Raw genomic sequence first — 24,993 nt, forward strand, 5'->3', positions numbered from 1 at the left:
ACTGCTGCGGCTTTTTACCCCCACTAGTCTTTACTATTCAATTACTTTTGGATTATTTATATTTACACAACTCTTACCTTAAAAAGGAAAAAAAAATCAGGGATTCCTACTTGCTGGATACATTTCTTCTGCATTTGGAAGAGAAAAATGAAAATTTCTTCTTAAGGAATTGATCCTGGCTCTCTTGGCTTTCTCCCAAGGACACATCTGCCAGTTATCTCTGTCTAGTCCGTATAGTATTGCCAATTTCAGTTTCCTCAACATTTGCTCTTTTCTAGAGACTGTACCAGGAGCAGAACATGAGCCACCTTGCCAACCAGCCAGAGGAAGTGAGTGCTCAGCTGAGGGTCTTGAGAAGCAGGCCTTGACTTTCATGCAGCTCAGTTCTTGATATTAATACAGGGAATGCCAGTCAGACCCATACTCCAAGTTATTCCAAGAGCTGAAGACAAGTCCAAAACGCAATTGTTTTGCTCACAAGTCAGTCACTGATTCTCCACTGGTATGGAGATAAAGTCTACAAAACCAAACGCTTGTTACTAAGACTTCTGTAGCAATAACTTAAATCCAATTTTACAAAAAAAAAAAAAAAGCAATCAAAACACACCACTTCAGAATCAATAGCTTTTTTCTGAAGCTACAGTAACACTTAAATATGTTTGACTCAGACGCATAAATTTGGTAGGCTGGAACGCTAATTACATTTCAACTTGCTCTAATAGAATTTCAAAAAATTAAAAAATACGTCCCCTGAAATCAACACTGGACAGCTGTTAGAATAGAGTCTTGAGGTAACAAGAAATCTATTTATCCTTTCGCCCGTTTTGAGGGGTGTGTGGAATTATACCGGCAGCAGCAACCGTCGCTTAGAAGACAGTCCCATTTCTTCCCCTGCACGAACCACAAAGTGAAACAGAAGAGGAGTGCTACCTCCACAGAGAACCTTTTGGCCGCTTCAAGCCCACTTTGCTCGGCGGCGAGGGACTCCAGAACGCCTGCGCAGTACCCAGCAGCCGTTGAGCCCGCGCTTCAGAGACTGGTTCTCCCACATTTCCGGTGTCCCGGCGTGAGGCTTTCGTAGGACTGATGGCACAGCTGCTCCGGATGGGAAGCATTTTACTTTGGGTTTCGAGTCCTTACTAGCCTACTGCCGTTATTTTTATTTCTTCTGGAACTGACACAAGCAAGGCAGAGAAAGCACTCGTCAAACACCCGGAGAGATCCCATTGCGTCCTCCCTGGATAGGCAAGTCACCTAAGCAGTTTTCTGCATTCTTTCCGCTTTTTACCAGAACTGTGAGTTATGTTGGGAGAAAAAAACAAAAAACAAAAACCTCTCACAAAAAGTTATGAATAGCTGAACCAAAGGCTTGAAGCATATAGATGTGTTTTTCCTTTTTCCAGAGTGATAATATTTTTTATCATCGAAGTTACTATTATGTTCCCGTCGATTTATGAAATGTGTGCCAAAGCAAGGCTTTGGTTCTTGCCAGAATTTTAAAAATGAGCACTGGATGCCTGATCCTTTTGGAAAAATAAACCATAGAGAAACCATAGCGGAAAACACGGTATCTAGAAATAGAAAGTGTATTCAACTATTTTAAGTGTCGGAGTAGCCCGAAGCAGTTTGGCTTGTGATGCAATGAGAAAGTAGATTAGAGAAACATCTTTTAAACTTTAGTTTTGTCTCTCCCTGCTATCAGTTTGGAATTGCACCTACATTCTCACTACAGAATTCAGGGAGAATGATAACATGTTGATGAAGCTGTCCATCAGAATAACATGAAGGCTGTGCAAAATTTCTCCTTGCTTAAAATGTTGATTAAAACAACCATTAGAATTGACAGTCTGGGCACTAAATCCTCTGCCCCTCCATATGTAAACAAACGCCTGGGACTTTCAGGTTACAAAACTAAAAGGACAATCTCCTCCCAATGTCATTTATTTCAAGAAAAACCCTCATCTCAGGAGATGCTTAATGGAAGGATAAATGGCAAAGATTACCCATTGCTTTGGGGGAACCTAGTGCTTCTGTCCTAAGGTTTCTCACTCCTTTATCCTTGATTTCACTAGGAGGGGAACACATTAGGGGGCCTTTGCACTTCCTCAATACATTTCATGATATACAAAAGCCATTATCTCCAAGTAGATAGGAGGACACAGGCCAACGTTGTACTGAGTACAATTATCTCAAATATCACAATCTTAAAAACATACACTCTGAAATAGAACTCGTAGAACAGATGGCCTGAGTGTCTTAAGTCAACTTCCTCAGAAGCAGAACCTGAGGTTAAAATTCTTGTCAAACAATTATCAGAAGACACTGATAGAAGAGTTGGGGAAGTAACAAGGGCATAGTATCAGACAAAGTACTATAGATATTGTAGCTTCAGTCTGATCCTTTAAAAGTTACCACACCTCCTCGTCTTCCTGATTCAAGGCAAAGTAATGAACTTTTACACTCACATTGTTTATGGGGTAGAAGAGAAAGGGAAGAGGCAATTTTCAGGTTTTCTGGCTCTCCATAGATGTTCTCTGTAAAAGAGCTGTGGGTACTAGCTGTTGGAAAAGAAAACACACCAAATACTACAGGATCTGAGTGGAGCACTGACATTAGCAACTTAAATCTTCCAATTGTACCATTCAGATTCACTTGCATCTCACATTAAATTTACTCCATCCTGTTATGGATTGAATTATTTTTCAGAGTCCAACCACTTGAATAGGGCAAGATAAAGAATTGTTAATTATAGGGGATTAGGGTATCAAAGGATTGGCTAGTAGGAAGCAAAAGAATTCTAAATAAGCTAAGAATGCCAAAAATAAGGAAAAGCCACTACCCCCAAGACTGAGACAGAGCCCCAAAGTAAAATCTATTTAATATAAATTCATGAGTATTTGGGAGAGGGTAAGGAAGAACTAGACATATTTTAAAAATGTTAAAGTTCTTGTTTTGTTAAAAGAAATATAAACTTCTAAATAGGCAAGAAAGTAGAAAAACATAGGAAGAATGGGATCAATAAAAAAAACATAAACATTTGGGCTCTCTCCATAGTTTCACTATTGATAATGCTGCTATAAACACTGGGGTGCATGTACCCCATTGAATCTTTGTTTTTGTATACTTTAGGTAAATACCTAATAGTGCAATTGCTAAATCATAGGGTACTTCTATTTTTAGTTTTTTGAGGAAACTTCATACTGTTCCCAGAGTCGCTGCATCAGTTTGCATTCCCACCAACAGCCACTGAATTCTACTCCTGGAACCAGTATCACACTGTGTGTTAACTAACTAAAATTAAAAAAAAAAAAAAAAATTAGGCGCACCTGGATGGCTCAGTCGGTTAAGCATCTGACTTTGGCTCAGGTCATGATCTCATGGTTCATGGGTTTGAGCCCCACGTCCAGCTCTGTGTTGACAGCTCAAAGCCTAGAGCCTTCTTTGGATTCTGTGTCTCCCTCTGTCTCTGCCCCTCCCTTGCTCACTCTCTCTCTCTCTCAAAATAAATACTAAAAAAATTTTTCTTTAATTAAAAGTGTGCAAATGTATAATCATTGTTAATTTACATTGATTTAAAGTTAAAAGCTCAGGCTGTCAGACTATAATTTTTAAAAATCTGGCTACATGCTATTTACAAAAGATATTGTTAAAACATAGAATATGCAAAGGTTGAAAGCTAAAGAATGAGAAAGTATCTAGAACAAAGGAACCAAATGATGTTGCTCTACTGACTTTATACAAAACAATTTTTTTTAATGTTTATTTATTTTTGAGAGAGAGAAAGACAGAGCATGAATAGGGAAGGGGCAGAGAGAGAAGGAGACACAGAATCTGAAGCAGGTGCCAAGCTCTGAGCTCACAGCACAGAGCCCAATGTGGGGCCCAGCTCTTGAACCACAAGATCGTGACCTGAGCTGAAGTCCAATGCTTAACTGACTAAGCCACCCAGGTGCCCCACACATAACAATTTTAATTAAAACTTTGTTAGAGTCTCTAAATAGTACTTTTAGAAGATTTAATTCACCAAGATACTATAAAGCTATTCTAAATAAGCAGGCATAAAATACAATGCCCTCAAAATATATAAAGCAACAATTGAAATATAAGAGGAAATTTTAAAATCCATCATCAAGACAGGTGATTTCAACATAGCTCTAAATCACTGCTATGTCATAAAAAGATATATAAGGAAATTAAAAATGCATTTGTAAAAATTACATTTGTAATACATTTTGTATAGACATATACAAGTGCATATCGCATTCTTGAATGAGAATTGAAGTAGAAGTTAAGAACAAAAAAGATGAGTTTTTAAAAATATCTATATATTTGGGGGCATCTGGGTAGCTCAGTCGGTTAAGCAATTCCACTCATGGTTTCAATTCCGGTCATGATCTCATGATTCATGGGTTCGAGTCTCACATTGGACTCTAAGCTGGCAACACAAACCTGTTTGGGATTCTCTCTCCCTCTCTCTGTGCCCCTATCCTGCTTGCTCTCTATCTCTCTCAAAAATAAATATTTAAGGGGCTCCTGGGTGGCTCAGTCAGTTAAGCTTCCAACTTTGGCCCAGGTCATGATCTCAGTCTGTGAGTTGGAGCACCACATTGGGCTCTGTGCTGGCAGCTCAGAGCCTGGAGCCTGCTTCAGATTCTGTGTCTCCCTCTCTCCCTGCCCGTCCCCACTTGTGCTCTGTCTCTCTCTCTCAAAAATAAATAACCATTGGAGGCATGGGGAGGATGGTGGTGTAGGAGGACACTGGGCTTACCTCGTCCTGCCGATCACTTAGATTCCACCCACATCTGCCTACATAATCCAGAAAACCACCAGAAGACTAGCAGAATGGACTCTCCAGAGCCAAGCATAGACAAGAGGCCCACGGAAGAGGGTAGGAAGGGCAGAGAAGCAGTGCATGCTACACGGATTGGTGGGAGGGAGCCGGGGAGGCAGAGGGGCAGCCCGCCAGGCAAGGCAGAGCCCCTTGAAAAAGCAGAGGGGCCAGAGTCCGTGAGTTCTGACTTAACATCTGGAATGTTAAAAATCAACAGAGCTCTGCTCAGAGAGCAGGAAGACGAGAGGACACCCGGAGGGAGAGTTGTTGAGCCTCGGAAGACAGAGCTCAGCCCAGCTGGGGAACAAAGGCACTGGCAAGTGCCATCTCCCTCTCCCATCCCGCAGCAGAAATTCCAAAGGGAACCAGTGCCCATCACTGAACTTGCTTGCACCATGCAAACACCCAACATTGTGCTTCTGTGGATCCATCCCTCTGACGGGTCTACCTGCCTCCCTGTGCTGCAGGGCCACTCTTGCAGGGGACCACCCACAGCAAAGTGAGCTGAGCCTGCCCCTCCCGCCCCTGTGCACCTTGCGGATCCACCCTGGCTAATACGTCAGATCCCATCAGAGCAGCACCACAAGCCTGGCAGTGTGCCAGTAGCCCAGACAGGGGCCACACCACTCCACAGTGAGTCCTGCCCCTGGGAGAGGGGAAGATAAGGTACACACCAGTCTGACTGTGGCCCCAGCAGTGGGTTGGGGACAGACATTGGGTGTGACTGCGGCCCCGCCCACCAACACAAGTTACTCCAGACAGCACAGGGGAAGTGCCCTGCAGTTTGGAGCTACCGCAGGAACTACCCAAAATGATGAAATGGAAGAATTCTCCTCAGAAGAAACTCCAGGAAGTAGTGACAGCTAAAGAATTGATCAAAACCGATTTAAGCAATATAACAGAACAAGAATTTAGAATAATAGTCATAAAATTAATCACTGGGCTTGAAAAAGGTATAGAGAACAGCAGAGAATCTATTGCTACAGAGATCAAGGGACAAAGAAATAGTCATGAGGAGCTAAAAAATGTTATAAATGAGGTGTAAAATAAAATGGAGGCGACCACAGCTCGGATTGAAGAGGCAGAGGAGAGAATAGGGGAATTAGAAATGAAATTATGGAAAAAGAGGAAGCTGAGAAAAAGAGAGATAAAAAAAATCTAGGAGTATGAGGGGAGATTTGAGAACTAAGTGATGCAATCAAACGGAACAATATCCGTATAATAGGAATTCCAGAAGAGGAAGAGAGAGAGAAAGGGGCTGAAGGTGTACTTGAACAAATAATAGCTGAGAACTTCCCTGATCTGGGGAAAGAAAAAGGCATGGAAATCCAAAGGCACAGAGAACTCCCTTCAGACGTAACTTGAATTGATCTTCTGCACGACATACCATAGTGAAACTGGCAAAATACAAGGATAAAGAGAAAATTCTGAAAGCAGGTAGGGATAAACAGGCTCTAACTTACAAAGGGAGACCCATAAGACTAGTGGCAGACCTATCTACTGAAACTTGGCAGGCCAGAAAGGAATGGCAGGAAATCTTCAATGTGATGAACAGAAAAAATATGCAGCAGAGAATCCTTTATCCAGCATGTCTGTCATTCAGAATAAGAGAGATAAAGGTCTTCCCAAACAAAAAAAAATTGAAGGAATTCATTACCACTAAACCAGCCCTACAAGAGATCCTAAGGGGGATTCTGTGAGTGAAATGTTGCAAGGACCACAAAGGACCAGAGACATCACTACAAGCATGAAACCTACAGACATCACAATGACTCTAAACCCATATATTTCAATAACACTTAATGTAAATGGACTAAATGCTCCAACCAAAAGACATAGGGTATCAGAATGAATAAAAATACAAGACCCATCTATCTGCTGTCTACAAGAGACTCATTTTAGACCTGAGAACACCTTCAGATTGAAAGTGAGGGGATGGAAAACTATCTATCATGCTACTGGAAGTCAAAAGAAAGCTGGAGTAGCCATACTTATATCAGACAAACTAGACTTTAAATTAAAGGCTGTTACAAGAGATGAAGAAGGGCATTACATAATAATTACAGGGTCTATCCATCAGGAAGAGCTAACAATTATAAATGTCTATATGCCAAATATGGGAGCCCCAAATATATAAAATAAAACAATCACAAACATAAGCAGCCTTATTGATAAGAATGTGGTAATTGCAGGGGACTTTAATACTCCACTTACAACAATGGATAGATCATCTAGATACAGGATCAATAAAGAAACCAGGGCCCTGAATGATACATTGGATCAGATGGACTTGACAGATATATTTAGAACTCTGCATCCCAAAGATGCATTCTTTCTTGAGTGCACATGGAACTTTCTTCTTGAGTGCACATGGAACATTCTCCAAGATAGATCACATACTGAGTCACAAAACAGCCCTTCATAGGTATAGAAGAATTGAGATCATACCATGCATACTTTCAGATCACAATGCTATGAAAATTGAAATCAACCATAGGAAAAAGCCTGGAAAACCTCCAAAAGCATGGAGGTTAAAGAACACCCTACTAAAGAATGAATGGGCCAACCAGGCAATTAGAGAAGAAATTAAAAAATGTATGGAAACAAATGAAAATGAAAATACAACAATCCCAACACTTTGGGATGCAGCGAAGGCAATCCTGAGAGGAAAATACATTGCAATCCAGGCCTATCTCAAGAAACAAGAAAAATCCCAAATACGAAATCTAACAGCACACCTAAAGGAAATAGAAGCAAAACAGCAAAGATACCCCAAACCCCGCAGAAGAAGAGAAATAATAAAGATCAGAGCAGAAATAAACAATTCTAGAATCTAAAAAAAACTGTAGAGCAGATCAACGAAACCAAGAGTTGGTTTTTTGAAAAAACAAAATTGATAAACCTCTAGCCAAGCTTCTCAAAAAGAAAAGGGAGATAACCCAAATAGATAAAATCATGAATGAAAATGGATTTATTACAACCAATCCCTCAGAAATACAACCAATTATCAGGGAATACTATAAAAAATTATATGCCAACGAACTGGACAACCTAGAAGAAATGAACAAATTCCTAAGCACCCACATACTTCCAAAACTCAAACAGGAGGAAATAGAAACCTTGAACAGACCCATAACCAGCAAAGAAATGGAATCGGTTCTCAAAAATCTCCCAACAAATAAGAGTCCGGGGCCAGATGGCTTCCCTGGGGTATTCTACCAGACATTTAAAGCAGAGATAATACCTATCCTTCTCAAGCTGTTCCAAAAAATAGAAAGGGAAGAAAAACTTCCAGACTCATTCTATGCAGCCATCATTACTTTGATTCCCAAACCAGACAGAGACCCAGCAAAAAAAGAGAACTACAGGCCAATATCCCTATTGAATATGGATGCAAAAATTCTCAATAAGATACTAGCAAATCGAATTCAACAGCATTTAAAAAGAATTACTCACCATGATCAAGTGGGATTCATTCCTGGGATGCAGGGCTGGTTCAACATTTGCAAATCAATCAACGTTATACATCACAATAAAAGAAAAGAACCATATGATCCTGTCAATCGATGCAGAAAAAGAATGTGACAAAATTCAGCATCTTTCTTAATAAAAACCCTCGAGGAAGTCGGGATAGAAGGAACATACTTAACATCATAAAAGCCATTTATGAAAAGCCCACAGCTAACATCATCCTCAATGGGGAAAAACAGAGCTTTTTCCCTGAGATCAGGAACACGACAGGGATGTCCACTCTCACCACTGTTGTTTAACATAGTGTTGGAAGTTCTAGCATCAGCAATCAGACAACAAAGGAAATCAAAGGCATCAAAATTGGCAAAGATGAAGTCAAGCTTTCACTTTTTGCAGATGACATGATATTATACATGGAAAATCCGATAGACTCCACCAAAAGTCTGCTAGAACTGATACATGAATTCAGCAAAGTCTCAGGATACAAAATCAATGTACAGAAATCAGTTGCATTCTTATACACTAACAATGAAGCAACAGAAAGACAAATAAAGAAACGGATCCCATTCACAGTTGCACCAAGAAGCATAAAATACCTACGAATAAACCTAAGTAAATTTATAAAAGATCTGTATGCTGAAAACTATAGAAAGCTTATGAAGGAAATTGAAGAAGATACAAAGAAATGGGAAAACATTCCGTGTTCATGGATTAGAAGAATAAATATTGTTAAAATATCAATACTACTCAAAGCTATCTACACATTCAATGCAATCCCAATCAAAATTGCACCAGCATTCTTCTCAAAGCTAGAACAAGCAATCCTAAAATTTGTAAAGAACCACAAAAGACCCTGAATAGCCAAAGTAATATTGAGGAAGAAGACCAAAGTGTGAGGCATCACACTCCCAAACTTTAGATTTTACTACAAAGCTGTAATCTTCAAGACAGCATGCTATTGACACAAAAACAGACACATAGACCAATGGAATAGAATAGAAACCCCAGAATTAGACCCACCAAAGTATGGCCAACTAATCTTTGACAAAGCAGGAAAGAATATCCAATGGAAAAAAGAGAGTCTCTTTAACAAATGGTGCTGGGAGAACTGGACAGCAACATGCAGAAGGATGAAACTAGACCACTTTCTTACACCATTCACAAAAGTAAACTCAAAATGGATAAAGGACCTGAATGTGAGACAGGAAACCATCAAAACCCTAGAGGAGAAAGCAGGAAAAAACCTCTCTGACCTCAGCCGCAGCAATTTCTTACTCAACACATCCCCAAAGGCAAGGAAATTAAAAGCAAAAATGAACTACTCGGACCTTATGAAGATAAAAACTTCTGCACTGCAAAGGAAACAATCAACAAAACTAAAAGGCAACCAACGGAAAGGGAAAATATATTTGCAAATGACATATTGGACAAAGGGCTAGTATCCAAAATCTATAAAGAATTCACCAAACTCCACACCCAAAAAACAAATAATCCAGCGAAGAAATGGGCAGAAAACTAGAATAGACACTTCTCTAAAGAAGATATCCAGATGGCCAACAGGCACATGAAAACATGCTCAACGTCGCTCCTTATCAGGGAAATACAAATCAAAACCACACTCAGATACAACCTCATGCCAGTCAGAGTGGCTAAAATGAACAAATCAGGAAACTATAGGTGCTGGAGAGGATGTGGAGAAACGGGAACCCTCTTGCACTGTTGTTGGGAATGCAAACTGGTGCAGCCGCTCTGGAAAAGTGTGGAGTTTCCTCAAAAAATTAAAACTAGATCTACCCTATGACCCAGCAATAGCATTGATAGGAATTTACCCAAGAGATACAGGAGTGCTGATGCATAGGGGCACTTATACCCCAATGTTTATAGCAGCAGTTTCAACAATAGCCAAATTTTGGAAAGAGCCTAAATGTCCATCAACTGATGAATGGATAAAGAAATTGTGGTTTATATACACAATGGAATACTACTTGGCAATGAGAAAGAATGAAATATGGACTTTTGTAGCCACGCGGATGGAACTGGAGAGTGTTATGCTAAGTGAAATAAGTCATACAGAGAAAGACAAATACCATAGGCTTTCACTGACCCCGAGAAACTTAACAGAAGACCATGGGGGAGGGGAAGGAAAAAAAAATATTAGAGAGGGAGGGAGCCAAAACATAAGAGAATCTTAAAAACTGAGAACAAATTGAGGGTTGATGGGGGGTGGAGGGAGGGGGGGTGGGTGATGGATATTGAGGAGGGCACTGGTTGGGATAAGCACTGGGTGTTTATGGAAAGCAATTTGACAATAAAATTCATATTAAATAAACAAACAAACATTAAAAAATAATAAATATTTTTAAAATTAAAATAAATTTTTTAAATTTATTTTAAAAAACAAATATTATATATTTGAAAGATTATAACAACTTTTAAACAACTCAGTAACCAAACTATCATAATGTAAATTTTTAAATCCATAGAAGTAAGTGATAATAAATACTTAGAAACTAAATCTTTAAAGATGCAATGACAAATAACCTGCAAGGAAAGATTTTAGCCTTAAATGTACATTTTAAATAAGAAGTTCTGAAAACTAATAAATAAAATCCTTCACTTAACACTTAATAAAATAAAAATAGAATAAATCCAAATAAAATAGAAGGAAAGGATATAGTTAAGAGCACATTAAAAAAATTGAAAATAAAGATGCAATGGAGATGATCAACAAAATCTAAAGTTTGTTCTTTGAAAAGAGTAATACACAAGCTAAACATCTGGTAAAATCTCATGAAAAAACAAAACAAAACAAAACAAAGACAGAGAAGGCACCGGTAAATAGCATTTGAATGTAAAAAGGGAACATGACTATAGAAATAGATTTTTGTTTGTTTGTTTGTTTGTTTGTTTGTTTGTTTAGAGAGAGCAAGCAGAGAAGGGGCAAAGAAAGAGAGTCGGAAACCCAAGCAGGCTTCATGCTGTTAGCAAAGGCCCAGACCAGGGCTCAAAGTCATCAATCATGAGATCATGATCTGAGCTGAAGCCAAGAGTCCAATGCCTAATCAACTGATCCATCCAGGCACCCCAGATTTTTTAAAGACAGAGCTAACTTTATGCTAATATAGTTAAATACTTAAATTTAAATGGATCTATTTCTTTAAAAAATATAACTTAACAACTTAGAAAAGAAATAATAAAAAGCCTGAGTAGTCCTATAAACATTTTTTGTTAAAAGCAGTCATTAAAAATTTTCCCACAAAGAAAATGCCCAAGGGGCGCCTGGGTGACTCAGTCAGTTAAGTGTCCAACTTCAGCTCAGGTCATGATCTCACGGTCCGTGGGTTCGAGCCCGGCGTCAGGCTCTGTGCTGACACTTCAGAGCCTGGAGCCTACTTCAATTCTGTGTCTCCTTCTCTCTCTGCCCCTACCCTGCTTGTGTTCTCTGTCTCTCATAAATGAATACATGTTAAAAAATTAAAAAAAAAAAAGAAAATGCCCAAGTTTTAGAGGCAATTCCACCAAATTTTCAAAAAAAGACCATTTCAATGTTGTATACACTTTTCAAAAAAAAACAGATAAACACAAACACTTCCACTTATTTAATTAATCCAGAATAATCTTAATACAAAATTGAGAAAGCCCATTATAAGAAAGAAAAATTCCTGGCCAATCTTTCACAAAATCACAAACAATATATTGGCAAACCAAGTTCTGATACTAATTAAAGGAATAATATGTTATAACCAAGTAGGATTTATTCCAGAAATTCAAGAATGGTTTAATATTCAAAAATAAATCAACGTAATTCATCATATATACAGAATTGGGGGGGGGGAATGACAAAATCATATCAATTGGTGAAGAAGAACTTGATAAAATGAAACATGTTTCTGGGGAAATATGACTTCTTCAATGTGAAAAAAATGTATCTATAAAATTCTATAAATATTTTACTAAATAGTGAAAGGTTAAAAAGTTTCCTTTTATAATTTGAAGAAAGACAAGGATCTCTACTCTTCCATGTTTTATTCAACATTATACTAGATGTAGCAAATTTTACTACATGTTCTAGCTAGGGTGTAAGAATAAATAAAAAGTGTGAAGATTGGAAAATTAAAAACGAAATTTCAGTTCTAATCATATCAAAGGTGACTGTGTATAAAGGAAATCCAAAAGAATACATAAATAGTGTAGATTGCTGGATAGATAATTGCTTTGCATAAATAATTTGCATTTCTACATACCAGCAGCAAACAAAATTAAACTTAAAAAATTTCAGGTAGCATGAAAATATTAACTAACTAGAAATAAATATATTAAAAGTTGTGTGAAACCTTGAGCAGAAAACAATAAAAACTACTGAGATTTTTTTTAAATAAATCCTAGAGAAATGGAGTGATTGGAAGACTCAATATTATGAGATGTCAGTTCTTTCCAAATTAATCTATCCATTCAATCCATGCCAAACAGAGCTTTATCAATTTTCATTTTATGCCTGGGAAAGGAACTGATAATCTGATCCTCAAATTTGTATCTAAATGCAAAGAACTAAAAATAGCCAAGAAACTCTTAAACAAAGTGACCTAAAATGACTTGTTGGACTCTATATCAAGCTTATTAAAATATAATAATTACATCAGTATGGCATTGGTGTATGAATGAACAAACATACAGCAGGATCAAATAGGGATCGCAGGAACAGACCTCAAACAGATTTAACACTTGATAATTCACAAAAATGTTACATTAGAGCGCAATAATTTCTATGTATCAGTAATAAGATAAGCAACCCAAATGTAAACAACCAAAGGGCAAGAGACTTTAAACCCATAATTTACAAAAGAGCATATCCAAACAGCCAGTAAATCTATGAAAAGGTTTCCAGACTCAATAGTAACCAGAGAGATACAAATTGATACCGCGATATACTATTCACATGAACTACTCACATTCCACCCTATCTCCCTTAATGAATACAGCTATAAAACCTTGGCAGAATGCATGGAACAGCTGTTTGAAGACAGACAATTAAATATCAGAGGATTGCAGAAGACCAAAATTAAAAGTGCCAGTGAATTGTCTGTTGAGTTTGACATTTTATTCTTCTAGTATTCCCTGACTTGAACTCAAAGCACTGGTGACCCAAAAAAATGTCCTAAGGTCAGAGAATCCCTTTAGTTCTGCCTCCAGGAGCTAGAAAGGGAAGTTCTAATACTCACAAAGAGAGAGCATTTTGTTTGTTTAGGGTTTTTTTTTTCTCTTTCATCTCTCTGTTGTCTGTCACCCCAGCCCCCCCGGAATTTCCATGGTGATGGTGGTGATGGTGGCAATGACTGGTAAGGAAAACCCACAGGAAACAAAATTTGGTAATGGGAAACCCTACAGTTGGTAAAGCTGGGGTTTTAAGAAGGTGAGGCCAACCCCCATTGCCTTCTGTCTTAACATCACTTTGACCTAGATGTGAGGAGACTTGAGTAATTATGTAGCAGAGAGAGTAGTTAAACCCCAGATTTCTAGTGAAAGGATGAGAAAGTTTTTGACCACTTATATAGCAAATGTAGTAGCAATTAGTAAACTGTGTGACAACATTGCAAAAAGGATGGGAGGAATTGGAAATATACAGTTGTAAATTTATATGGTAAACATTTATACTTCTTATGTGAAGCAATATAAATATAAATTGGAAGATAGGTCATATTAAAGATAAAAGATAGGTATATATATTGGCAATATATTGGCAAACATATATATACATACATATATACATAAAACTACTGTTATGTTACATATAGTGACATAACTATAGTTACATATTTACATACGCATATATAACTAGACAGATCGATAGATATAATAATATAACGATAGCAAAGATAATAAAGCCTGGAAAATATTCAATTAATGAAAAGTAAGCAGAAAAACAGGTTAAAACAAACAACAGAAGAAATAGAAAAAGCTAGAAAGGTGATAGATTCTCATCTAATCATATCAATAATTTCATTAAATATAAAAGATTTAAACACCAATTAAAAAGAAAGATTGTATAAAAAGCAAGACTACATGCTGTTAACAAGTAACCCACTTTAAATAAAAGTTAGATAAAATAAAACTTTAGATAAAGTTAAAATAGAATAAGATATGCCATTCAAACGGGTATCAAAAGGTAGCTGATATATCTATAGTAATAAAAGACAAGGTAGACTTGAGAACAAAGAATGTTACCAGGGAAGGGGCATCTGGTGGTTCAGTCAGTTAAGTGTCTAACTTTGGCTCAGGTCATGATCTTGTGGTTTGTGAGTTTGAGCCCTGCATCAGACTCTGTGCTGACAGCTTGGAGCCTGGAGACTGCTTTGGATTCTGTGTCTCCTCTCTCTGTTCCACTTCCGCTCACACTCTGTCTTTCTCTCTCTTAAAAATAAATAAATATTTTAAAAAATCTTTTTAATTAAAAAAAAAAAAAAGAATGTTACCAGGGATAAAGTTGGGATATTTTATGCACATAGTGGACTAATTCACAAAGAAGACTTAAAAATCCTAAATGTGTATGCATCTAACAACAGAGCTTCAAAATGCATGAAGCAAAAGCTAATAGAATTAGAAGCAGAAATAAAGGAATCTACAAGTATAAAGATTTTATGATTCTATCTCAGTAATTTACAAGACAAGTAAACAGAAAATCAGTGTATTAGTAAAATTAGTTAGACCTGAACAGGAATATGAACCAACTTAACTTAATTAATATTTATATTATAGTCCACCAGCAACATCAGAATATACAATCATAAAGTGTACATGAAACAATCACCAAATAGCCCTCAAATGGGCTTAATAGATTTTAAATGATTAATATCATTTAGAAGTTATTCTCTGATCATATAAATTTAAACCAGGAATTAATAACCATAATATATCTGGAAAATCTCCAAATATTTGGAAATTAAATAGTATACTTCTAATTAACTCCAGGGTCAAAAAGGAAGTAAAAAGGAAATTAGAAAATGCTATTTCTATTTCTTGAGCTGAGTGATGGTTACAGGGAGTTTCACTTTGTGAAATTCACAAGCTGCACATTTTACTTTGTGTACTTTTCTGTATATGTGTTATATTTCTCGAAAAAATAAAATTTGAAGTGGGATAGACAAATTCTTAGAAAAATAAAACTTAGCAAAACAGAGCCAAGAAGAAATAAAAAGGAAGTTGGAGCAAGACTGCAGCTGCAGTAGGCAGCCTACTTGGGTAAATTCCACAAGCCCCTACAAAATCAAATTAATTAAGATGGCAAAGAAAAAAAAAATCCACATACAAGAGGTACAACAAACTAAAAGGTTACTTCCGCAGACCCCAAAATCTAAGTCGGTGTGACAAAACAGTAATAGCACGATATGTGTGATATCAAAGTGCCCAAGAAGCAGCAAAGATAAAGCAAAAAGACCTGTGAGAATCCCAGAATCTGAATTGTTAGCAGGTATTTGCCTCTAAGGCAGAGTCGTACTCAACATAGAAAGCCCAGGAGGCCAATCTGAGAGAGTAGACAAATCTATAACAGAACTCATGGGTAAGAGTGAGAGGAAACACAAAATTCAGGTGCTGCTGGAGTGATACAGGCCATGGGAACTTTTAAAATTAGCCAACGGAAGCTGTCTTCCAGGATAAAGCCCTATAAAGAGGAGAATTTACTCAGATAATCTAAATTGAACAAGACAGGGACACACTGGCTAAGAAATAGGACAGATGGTAAAGATAAAAATGGGGAGGAAGATCAGAGGGGACATAAAAAGGTCATATTTTTGTACATCTCAGAATAACCTCAAAAAGGGGAACCCTAGAGCTTAAGCTAGGAGTGTCTCTGGGCCTGCCGCACTTGCCTACTAAGAATTCCAGAAAATCCATTTTACTGAGACTTCAGCAACAGAAAAGGGTGGTAGTCAAATCTGAACAGTTATCTGACAATGTTATTTAAACCCTCTCTTTTGTGAAGACTAGAAAAATCCTTATTGAACCAAGACCTTTATTAAGTGGTAAAAATTTATTGTGTTATAAGATTATATATATGTGAGAGACTAAGATGATGTGTTGTGTGGACCTCTTTTGCATCATTGTGTTCAACTTTTGGCAAAAAAAAAGTATACTAATATATACACAAAGCTCAGAGAGGTGGAATTTTTGCCTGTTGGTTTCTTATAGTTAAAATGCATCACTGGGTCAGTAAAGTATCTTAACACATTTAAGAAGACTTTTAGTAATAGCAGAGAAGATAGAAGATGTTTGCACAGTGATGGATGACAACATAAACCTAGATCTATTAAATTCAAGAGCTTGCATCATTAATGTCAGTAATTATTTCAAGCAGTAACTGCCCAGAGGAAAAGTGGTCTGTGCCACTACAGAAAACAACATAGCAATAGCTTTTGGCCATTGTACAGATTTACAGCTCTACAAAAACTCATTAATTTGGACTTTTCTATTCTTCCTTCAAACACCTATGGTGAGTATAATGAAATTGGACTAAATAGTCAAAAGAAAGAGGTACACACTTTTTGCAGCTATAGGTAAAGTTCAGGTTCCAATCAAACATGAAGGCTTCTGACTATGTTTCCAGCTGGGCCCTAACTGAGTTTCCATTTTTTCAGGCTCAAGTTCTGAAATTTTCAGCTTACGTTTTGTTTTCCTTTTAGATTTTGTTGGTTGTGCAGATTTATTTTAAAAAATTGTATTTCTTTTTGTTAATTGTATAAATATGAGTCTATCTGATGTGGTTGTAGGCATTGGTGCAACTGCCAAAAAAATTCTGTCGAAGTAGAAGTCTGAGACAATTATATACACTCAGATATTAAAAAGCATGTTCAAAATATTTAATATGTTATTAAAAGTATAGAATCACCAGTGACATGTCAACTAGGAAACACACATGATTCTATTAAGAAATATATTAAATCCAATGATAAAAATTCTTAAATAAAGACTCATTGCTCAGGTTTTGGTAAATTATTAAATTGCTCTTTGTAAAAGTTTTACTTCTAATTTTTCTTTGAGATGCTAAAAGGAAAACCTCTTGTTTCAAATAAAAAAAAAAAAAAACATGAAAGCCAGATCTTTTGTGTTGGACTACCAAAGTAGTCTCATCTAATCTCACCCACACTCATTATGCCCCTACTCATTTGACTACCATTTCTCTGTTTCCAATATAAAGTATCTTCCTGTCACATTATCTAAATCGCATCTCAAATCCCATCAAAATGATAGAAAATAGGTTAAAAATATTTAAATCCAAGGCAAAGGCTACTTCTGGTACAGTCAGCAGTTATGGAGGGTGAAGGAATTGGAACAGAGAATTGGGGCAGAAATCAAGGTTGAGTACTTTCTGAAGACATGTAACATTATATTTCGGAAGAGTTAGGGCTCCAGGGTCAGGGGTTGGGAGGTAAAGTCAGTCAACTTGTTTGTTTCATACATGCACAAAGTAAAATCTGCCAGTGGATGAACTTAATACATATTTGTTGAACAAATTAATAAATGAATGCAGAAAGATTACTCCTATTATTTACCAGCCATGAGGAAAATCAATGGACTGAATTGTAATCCTTAGCAATTAGCTCCAGACCCACAGTTAGAGAAATTTCAACTTCACCCACTCTTCAATGAAACTAGAACAATCAGGAGAAAATCCCCAACAACAATCTTTTCCAAGGGTTCACACCATCAATATCAATATCAATTCACTATTGTTCCTTCTACTCCCCAGCCTCAGCCATTACTGTGATAGCGGTTTATGACTCCTCTCCAGTTGCACCTGATTATTCAGTGTCATAGGTGGTACCCTCCATGTCTGACTCATCCCCTGGGAACCATAGCTCCTTCCACCTCAACAGAGAAATTTCTCTGTGTGACACTGATTTCACTCACCATAGATGATTAATTTCTCAGTGATTAAATTCCTTTGTTCCACCCAAAGTAGTTGTATTCTTTTAGGAAGTTATAGCACATTTCTCAAGGACCAGGCTGAGGAGGTATTTGTGTGACACACCCCTGCCTCCCACATTTAGACTCATTCAATAGTGTCTTGAGAGGCCACAGGTCATCGAGAGTCTATTGAAACTTGAGCTGTGCAGAGCTGCCCTGGTCTTGGCCAAATGCTATTACTCAAGAGCCATATTCCTGATACGTGTATCCCCCAGTCTTCAGAAGTTTGCATTATGCCATTACTCTTTTACAAAAGACCTACATTAGTACCTATTTTCATTAATAGAAAGAAATCTGGAGGATTTTTGCTTTTACAAAAAAAGGTGAAAAGTGAAAAAAGCATTCAACGTTTTTTTTTGCAGTGAGCAGTTGTAGAGGCAGTGTACCCCAAGAAGTGAGAGTGGCTCCTCAAAAGTTCCTTCTCCAAAAACTACACTCAGCATCTCAGCATCCAGACATGGGTTTTGACTGTGTCTGTAAGTATCTGTGCTTTATCTCAATTTTTTTTTTCTTTTGTGCCCCTATTAGCAAGATGTCTCCTATGGTGTCAGAAAAGCCTGAGAAGGTCTGCCTATTTTGGGGGTCTGGGAATGCTTACAATTTTTTCCACATAAACTAATGGTAATTTCTTCTTCAATCTATGCCATTTTGGCTTTGAAAGTTTTCATGAGAACACTCTCCTTTTAGATAGCAAGGGAAACCTGTATTTGCACACATGATCGTAGTTCTAGTCTTTCCTTCATTGTCTCTTCAAACTGCCTAGGGAATGTTTTGCACAAAATACTTCACTGGCCTGCTAAGACCCAGATATCCTGAAATGAATGGCCCTCAAAAGTAAGCTAAATAGTCATCATTACTATTGTCTACTCAAGGTATTTAGAAGTTTCGCATTTGAAGAGCATGCTAACTACACTATTTTGTTAATCACTAAAACTATTTTAACATCACCTTTTTTTTTACTCTTGGAGAGCAATCGGGTATAATATTATGAACATAAAGTTATTAGACTGGCTTATTCACATGAAGATATATCACCTTTCTTTTTAGTCATACCATATTATTTTGACCTCAAACCCCTCATTGCCTTCCTTTGCCTCATATATCTTAATTTTTCATCATGTTCCGAAGGTTAAGACTTGTCAAGCAAAACTGATCTGATCATTCTTAGTGGTTTCATACCAGTCAGTCAAAATGGGAATTTTTATGATTTAAAAAGTTGCAAGAATTTCTATAATAGTGAAAATTGAGTCAAAAAAATAAGAGTTGATGCTGTGAATTTTGTGTTTTTTAAAAATTTTTAGCTCCACTGCTAAAGTCTTTTTTTCTTTTTCATGTTTTTTTCCCATACACATCAGTATCCCTGCACCCTCCACAGCATTCATACTAACAATCTCATTTCTATCTCACTATATTTTTCTTTGGGCTTCTGTAACAGTTTATACACACACATGCGCGCGCACACACACACACACACACACACACACACACATTTTGTTTAACAAAAAAAAAATAGTCTCATACACATATTTTTGTGTATCTTGTTTTTTGCATTCAAAAGTACTTCATGAAAATCCTTCAGGTTAGCTGATAGAGCTCTAAGTCATTGGCTTTAATGGCACATATGTGGAGGTACCATGATTTAGTCACCCCTTTTGTTATTGATGGGCATCGGTATTGTTTCCAGTTTTTCATCATTAAAAACGCTACATAAATATCCTCAAACCAGTATCTTTCATATGGGTGCCTTTATTTCTGTGGTAGTTACCTCGCAAGAGAAGGATTGCTGGGTCTTAAGGTATATGGATTTTTAATTTTAACAGATCTTGCCAGATTGCTTTCAAACACCGTTTCTCTGCCAACTACACACAAAAGTATTGCTCTAGAAGGTCTGACTTCTTTTAAAATATAAAATTTTAAATTTCTATCCTAATAAATTTCAAATGTTCGATACTTTAAAAGGATGAATTATTGTTGATAACTAATATTGCTTTTCATTAAACACTGTTCAATGCAATTTTTTATGAACCCAAGCACTGTAGTTTCTCAGTTTTCCAACCTTATCTGCACTAGCAATGTTGCCATCAAATTAAAAACAACAAAGAAACCTAAACAGATGGCCTTTCCTACTATTTTCCTGGATACTTAATACCCTTAAAACTCAATTTACTGACAATGTTACTGTAATGGTTTCAATTCTTGCTTTTGCAGTGTTCAAGTAAAGAATTAGCTCTCCTCCCTCTCTGTGCTAAAAATAGTTTCACTGTTGATTAGGGATTTTGTTTAAACTGAAATTAAAGAGAATAGGAATAAGATGAAATGAAGCTACATAATAACATCTCAGTCATAATGGATTCTCAGTATAAGGAATTTGAATAGGCAGCAGTTTTTCACTGTTGTCCATATTCAAAGGCAAACTGTTTTAAGACAGTCTTTCTCAATTGATACCTGGTTATCATTTTTGAAGTGTTGAATACATACTAAATACTGAATAATTATGATTATAGGCCAGATTCAAAAATAGTTCAGACTTGTTTCAGTGATATATCTGTAGGAAAAAGTAGGTCAAAACTATTGTATTCTCACAAATTATCTTAAAAGAATGTTTTATTTATACTGAAAGGTATATGTCTGTTTATACAGTAGTTTAAGTTTCCACTGACAACACAATAAACATATCATTTCCATCAATATTTCACATTACTTATAATTCTCACCAAGAGTCCTTTTAATGAGAAACACAAAGGTAATTCATATTTAGTGCCTTGTATGGCCATAGCCCTTGCTGATTTATAATCACATTTAATAAGTTTTGTTTTTTAACATGCCAGTGGATATGGGTAGGAGATCATCTGAGTTCAGCTTCAGTAACATGGCACAAAATATTAGAACCAAAGCTTAGACTACGATGATCCCAAGAATTTAGTTGGTTAGTACTTTTATTTTACACCAGAAGAAATGAGACCCACAAACATTCAGATGTACGATGACATGATTAGTCATTCATGGTACTGAGACTGAAATATACATTATTAACAATTCCGTCCTAGTGTTCTTGACTGCACCATGTAATATGATTAAATTTGAAAGAGATTAAAGTTAGGTAAAGCTCTACACTATAGAATATAGAACAAGGGTATCAGAAAGGATCAAAGCAGTTGGTACCCTAAGGAAATGGGCAAATGATGGAGAAGCGATACTATAACACACTTCCTAAGCAACAGCTTTCCCAGGGCCTTCGTCCATACAGCCTTTAAAAGCAGCATTAAACCCATTGTCAAGATCCCCTCACAAGTAAAAACAATGGAATTTAAATAAAAGCTAGAACAAACAATCCTAAAATTTATATGGAACCACAAAAGACCCCAAATAGCCAAAGTAATGTTGAAAAAGAAAACCAAACTGGGAGGCATCACTATCCCGGACTTTAGCCTCTACTACAAAGCTGTAATCATCAAGACAGTATGGTATTGGCACAAAAACAGACCACAGACCAATGGAAAAGAATAGAGAACCCAGAATTGGACCCCAAATGTATGGCCAATTAATCTTTCACAAAAGCAGGAAAAGAGTACCCAAAGGAAAAAAAGACAGACTCTTTAGCAAATGGTGCTGGAAGAACTGGACAGCAACATGCAGAAAATGGAACTGGACCACTTTTTTATACCATACACAAAAATAAACTCAGAATGGAGGAAAGATCTAAATGTGAGACAGGAAACCATCAATACTCTAGAGGAGAAAACAGGCAACAACCTCTTTGACCTCAGCTACAGCAACTTCTTACTCAACACATCTTCGAAGGCAAGGGAAATGAACTCTTGGGACCTCATCAAGATAAAAACCTTCCACACTGCAAAGGAAACAATCAACCAAACCAACAGGCAACCAAAGGAATGGGAGAAGATATTTGCAAATGACAAATTGTTAGCATCCAAAACCTATAAAGGACTTGCCAAACTCAACACCTGAAAAACAAATAATCCAGTGACAAATGGGCAGAAGATATGAACAGATGTTTTTCCAAAGAAGACATCCAGATGGCTAACAGACACATGAAAAGATGCTCAACATCACTCATCATCAGGGAAATACAAATCAAAACCACACTGAGATACCACCTCACTCTGGTCAGAGTGGCTAGAATTAACAACTCAGGAAACAACAGATGTTGGTGAGGAAGTGGAGAAACGGGAAACCTCTTGCACTGTTGGTGGGAATGCAAACTGGTACAGCCACTCTGGAAAACACTGTGGACTTTCCTCAAAAAATTAAAACTAGAACTACCCTACAACCCAGCAACAGCATTACAAGGAATTCATCCAAAGGATTCAGGAATGCTGATTCATAGGGGCACATGTACCCCAACGTTTCTAGCAGTGCTTTCAATAACCAAATCATGAAAAGAGCCCAAATGTCCATCAACTGATGAATGGATAAAGAAGATGTGGTTTATATATACAAGGAATACTACTCAGCAATGAGAAATAATGAAATCCTGTCATTTGCAACAATGTGGGTGGAACTGGAGGGTATTATGCTAAGTGAAATAAGTCAGAGAAAGACAGGTATCATATGTTTTCACTCATCTGCGGAACTTGAGAAACTTAAAGGAAGACCGGGGGGAAGGGAAGGGGAAAATAATAGTTTCAAACAGAGAGGGAGGCAAACCCATAAGAGACTCTTAAATACAGAGAACTGAGGGTTAATGGGGGATGGTGGTGGTGGGGGGGGGAATGGGTGATGGGCACTGAGGAGGGCACTTGTTGGGATGAGCACTGGGTGTTGTATATAAGTGATGAATCATGGGAATCTACCCCTGAAACCAAGGGCACACTGTATACAATGTATGTTAGCTAACTTGGCAATTATATTTAAAAAAACCAACATAAATAAAGTAAAAAAAAAATACAACAGTATGGATGGTAGACTTTCAAGGTTATATCCTTTCATCTGCTTTCTACGGCTGTGTTATCACAGTCAAGAGGATTCTGTACAGTGCTTTATTTTAGCTTTCCTCTCATTAAGGACTCATAAACTTAATTACTTAATATTCCTTAAGAAACACAGCTTGAAATAATTACTTCATTAGAAAAATTTAGCAGTGTTCATTCTCTCTTGAATAGATTCTTGTTTTAGAGTTGCTGAAGGTTTTATTTGTCCTTTTATTCTGAATGCAAACCTCTTCACCTTCACGTCTCTTGTAGAATTGCATTTCAAATACCATTTAAGGAGAAATAAAAAAAAAAATCCTGCTCTAAGTCATTTTCAAGGATGCCCATTATTAGCATAAATCACAGCTTAAAAAGTTCTAGAGATAGTACCAATTGGTAAATAACTATAAGATATATGGTAAATTATAGAAGAAAGAATAGAAAAATATGATTTTAAAGAAATTGTTTTCAGCATAGCATTTCAGGCATAATGTATTAATATATTTAATAAAATTTGTTGAATAAAAGGTGATTGCTAAGCTAGAAATTCTTTAAAGTCTTTAAAGAGAATTTGAAATAAAGCAAATTAGACTTAAATTAGTTACCAGAATATTCAAAGATATTTGTTTTAAGTTTCAAGATTAATTAGTAGATCATGTTCCTCTTCTGTTGAAAATTCTTCAGTATTACTCATAACCTGCAGGAGAAAATGTGAGTTGTTTGGCCAGTCAAGTTTATCTTCCAGTATTTTCCCTTAAATAAAACCTCCACACTAGCCACAAGGTTTTACTAAGACTCCTTCATTGCTTCTTATTAATATTTATTTATTATTTATTTAGAGAAAGCATGCATGAGCAGGGGAGGGGCAGAGAAAGAGGGAGCAGCAGAATCCCAAGCAGGCTCTGTGCTGACAGCACAGGGCTTGAACTCATGAACCATGAGATCCTGACCTGAGCCGAATCAAGAGTCAGACACTTAACTGACTAAGCCACCCAGGGCCCCTCATTCATTGCTTCTTATAGTCTTAGTCTGCTCAGGCTATTCTCAATATGTCCTTTGCTGCTTCTGCTGCTGTTTTGCTTTATTCCTATTGTTCTGGATGAAAATCCTGCTTTCTCTATGGTCACTCAGCTCAAGGTAATATGTCCTTCCTCTGAATTTTACTATCACAATTGCTCTCAAAACTGTTCACGGTTTACAAAATATGTACTTGTATGCTCATCTTTTCTTGTATAAGTTTTATCATTCTATCATAAGCTCTTTGAGGGTAGAAATTCTCATATTTGGTGTCTTAACAGAATAGACTCTTAAATACTTGTTACCAGCTTAAAATTTTTTTCACTATCAAGTGATCATATATATATATGTTAGGCAAATAAATATGATTTCTATGTGCAGCATGTTTATGAGTTTAAATATTGATATTTATGAATTACATATATAATTGATAAATTATATATATATCAATATATATATATAGATGTTGAGATTATATTTGAGTGGTAGAGTTGTTGCAAAGATGAAATGTGCATACAAGTACTTTATAAACAATAATCACTATATAAAAGCAGACAGTATTTTTGATAATTTTCCTTGGAGTTATTCTTTCAATGATAATATTAGGTGTATTCTGTGTACGCAGCTAGAACTCTACTCAGTGACTTCTATTTCCTCTATGTTTGTTTTTTGTTTGTTTTGTTTTTGTTTTCTGCACTTAGCTCTTTCAAGAGAATGGGGTTTCTGAAATTCTAATGAGCCCAAGGCTGAGATACTGCTCAAGTGTCTGAGCCCTGGTTCACC

General features: G+C 36.7%; 1 long non-coding RNA gene across 1 annotated transcript in view; it reads left to right on the top strand.

Annotated features, from left to right (window-relative positions):
* The first annotated feature begins 684 nt into the window (after positions 1-684).
* The window catches only part of LOC144616417 (uncharacterized), a 105,807-nt gene continuing 81,498 nt past the window's right edge, over positions 685-24,993 (top strand). Inside the window, exons 1-2 of the long non-coding RNA XR_013555743.1 lie at positions 685-1,249; positions 18,629-18,738. This is a non-coding gene — a long non-coding RNA (uncharacterized LOC144616417). The remainder of the gene's footprint in view (positions 1,250-18,628; positions 18,739-24,993) is intronic.

Source organism: Panthera onca, chromosome B2 (genome assembly GCF_046562875.1).
Source record: "Panthera onca isolate mPanOnc1 chromosome B2, mPanOnc1 haplotype 2, whole genome shotgun sequence".
Taxonomy (NCBI): Eukaryota; Metazoa; Chordata; class Mammalia; order Carnivora; family Felidae; genus Panthera; species Panthera onca.